Source organism: Rattus norvegicus, chromosome 20 (assembly GCF_021556685.1).
Source record: "Rattus norvegicus strain SHRSP/BbbUtx chromosome 20, alternate assembly SHRSP_T2T, whole genome shotgun sequence".
NCBI classification, from domain to species: domain Eukaryota; kingdom Metazoa; phylum Chordata; class Mammalia; order Rodentia; family Muridae; genus Rattus; species Rattus norvegicus.
The window spans coordinates 18,607,501-18,610,838 of NC_141553.1; positions in this window are offsets into that span (position 1 = coordinate 18,607,501).

Here is a 3,338-nt window from a genome sequence, read left to right on the forward strand (position 1 = left end):
AACAACCAAACCACAAGCCCATTACTCAGGGAGGAGCCGAAGGCAGCACATGACGGCTTCCCCAACCCAATCTTCCAATGGGCAAGAGAGGAGGAGAAATCTGTTCCTCTGAGCCTTCTTCCAGCTGCAGAAACTGCAGTCTCATCTTCTTTATGTTACACTGCTGTAGGAAGAAAACACCCTTAGTGCCCGTCTGCAGGGATCTAGGGAGCCAAGGACTGTCTTGTGGGAACACAAAGCGCAGCTTCATTTTGTCGCCTCCAGCGGAGTGGTAGTGTCTGGCAAGAATTCTCACCAAAGCCCTTAAGGCTGGCCTGGCGGGGAGCCACACTTTGCTGATGAGTGATGTCTGTCTTGGCTGTGGAAGGGGGAAAGACAAGCCCCAGCACACCCGGAGTTTCATTTCTCTTTGCCTTTTCAATTTAGTTACAAGGTTGCCTTTTCCACCAGCAGTAACGCCTCCATTGGATTCTGGTTCTGTTAACCTGTGCTTCTCGGAAGGTTTTAGCTTAAAGGTATGGCAAAGCAGGCAGCCATTATACATTTTCTAGATCCCATGGTATTGGACAAGTTCATGGTTCACGTGGCACGGGAATCCCCTGCCCCGGGTCTCAGACCTGCCTCAGTTACGAGAATGCCTCCAAAACTCATGCCAGAAAGGACAGGCTCCTTTATTTTTAGGTTCAGCCTTCCCAAGTTAAGCAATCCTATGGCCCAAATAAAAACCTCAGTGACTAAGTCCTGTCTCCAGAGCCTGACGCAAACAGCTCTGAGCAGGCACCCAGCTTTGCACTGGCTCCCAGGCAGCGGTGCCAGCTGCGCTGGGATGAATAAGGGAGAGTGTCTGGGAGCAGAACCCAGCTACCACAGTCTCGGTGCCTGTGGGAGGAAAGACGAGCCCAGAAAAGATGACTCAGGCTTGGAATCCAGATAAAGAACTGAGTAGAAAGAGGCAACTTAGAAGAGACAGCGCACAAGAGAGGAAGAACTGAGGCCTTTGCTGCCAACATCCAACTCTACAGAGATTGAAATAGCTTTGTCCTTAGAGCCTACAGTAGATTGGAGAACATCATCCCAGACACGTCCACGGTCTCGTCTTCGATCCCCATACCTGACAGAAGTGACTTTGAAACACGATTAAAGTCTTCATATAGTGAAAATACACTGTATTAGCTGGCTGAGCTAAGAGCCGTCACAAGAGGGGCAGAACAGTCGCAGTTAGTGAAGGTAGTGTGGTTTTGAAGGCAGAAGTCCCAGGGCTACAAAGTAACACTTGTAGGCAGCATCTAGAAGCTGGGAAGTAAGAACTTCCTCCCTTAGAGCCTCCAGCAAAACCCTGTCTTAGGGACCCCTGCTTTAGACTTCTGACCACCACAATGGTACCAGAATAATGTCTGAAGCTTTTTATGTCAGGAAGTCTGTGGAAACTGAGGAACGCTCATCCCTTGGCTTACTTCCGAAGTACTGGCTGCCCATATAGCTTCTCTCCCATGGATACCTGTTCTTTAGAAATGGCTGTTACATGGTGCTTAGAACCTGCCTTAGTTACAGGTTTCCATGACCGTAGCAGGGTTTTCCTCAGAGCAAATTTTATTCAGGCTAAAGGAATCCCTGGTACAAGGAAGTCAAATGCAAATTTCTACACAAGAGACTGCAAGCTCAGCACCCACCCGCAGACTCCTGCTGTCCTGGGCTAAAAGTATCTTTAAGATCAGGACTTCCTGAATGCCCTTATCAGATTTACTTGCCACAAAAGGGCAACTCAAGTTCTGCAGCTATATTGACTCTTTTGAAAACATTAAAATAAACTTCATTCATTCATTTATTTATGGGAGGAGCACACTTGGAGATCAGAGGACAGCTTGTGGGAGCTGTTTCTCTCCTTCTGTCCCTGGAATCGAACTCAGATCATCAGGCTTGGCATCAAACATCTTTACCCTCTAACCCATCTTGCCTGCTCGTAGACCGCAAGGCCAGCTTTCTAATGGGTACACATGGAAAGCACCTGGAACCCTTAGGTTCTCCCACAGCCATCATTAGAAATGACAGGTTAATTAGGTGGCCAGGGGACATGATTAACCTCTCTGGCTTTTGTTCTGCTTCTTCTATAAAAGGAATGGTGTGGAATTGAAAGACCTTTAAGGTTTCTTCCCGCTCCATTATAATTTTAAGTATTGTTGTTGTTGTTGTTGTTTGCATTGAAAGCCTTCGTTTGAAGAACAACCTCCTGAAATTTTAATCATTTGTGTATGACCTGCAATCTCCTCCCTCCTATAATCCACTGTCCCAGAAGAATATCTGGGAACACAGTAAGAAAGATGTTGGTATGAGGCCAGTTTTCTCTGGGTCCTGTAGCCAAGGCTCTGAGGGTAGAGTCTAATGGCTCTGTTGTAGCTCTGGAAAACTACATTTGTCTTGGAAATAGACTACGGGATGGCATGGTCTAGACGTTTAAAAGACTATACTATCGTTAAAGAGAAGAGGGGCAAGCCAGCAATCCACAGGGAGAGCAATGGCTAACTTTATGACAGAGAAATTGAAGACTGTGCCTGACTAAAATGAGAGGTAACTCTCTGTCTTAGGGGTGACTGTTCAACGGCTGCCCAGGGCTCCCAATTATGGTGCCACCTTGTCTAACTTCTTCCCCTGTCTCTTATCCTCCTGCTACAAATATGCTTGCTGAATGCTTCATCCCCTCAGGGCCTTGCTTCCGGTTGCTATGGCAACGGCTAGCTACTCCAAGCTAAATGTGCCCTCCTGCCTCCTCAAACTAGGGAGACTTCGGGAGATGATCTCTTCCTTGGTGTGAGAAGACTACAGGAGAAACTCCGACTAAGATTTAAGACGGACATTTTTGAAGCGCACAGTCTATACCCCTCAAATCAGAATAGGGAAGCAATCTTCCCGCCTACCTGTGCCAACAGCCAATCAATATGTTGCTTGCTACTCTTGTTCGGTCCTTTATGGAACAACCTTGCCTATCTGCTCTGATCAGAGTGATGTGCCAACTGCGGTCTGTCCTGTGGAGGAGTGCTGAGTGCTAAGACTCTGTAGTAATATTCAAATTCAACCAACCAGTGTTCTTTCTTAGCCTCTAACTAGTGCAAGCTGCAGGACGAGATGATCCCATGTAAACAAGAGCAATAGGAAATCCATAGCAATTTCTTAACCTATATCTCACAACAGGAACAATAGGAAATCTATAGTGATTTCTTACCCTGCAGCTCAGTAACATCTTTCTTACCTACTGTACAGACTGTCAAAATGCCACTCCCGCAAGCTATGGGAGTTTTGGAGATGCTAAATTTGAAAAGAGAAAACATTCCGGCATTACAGAA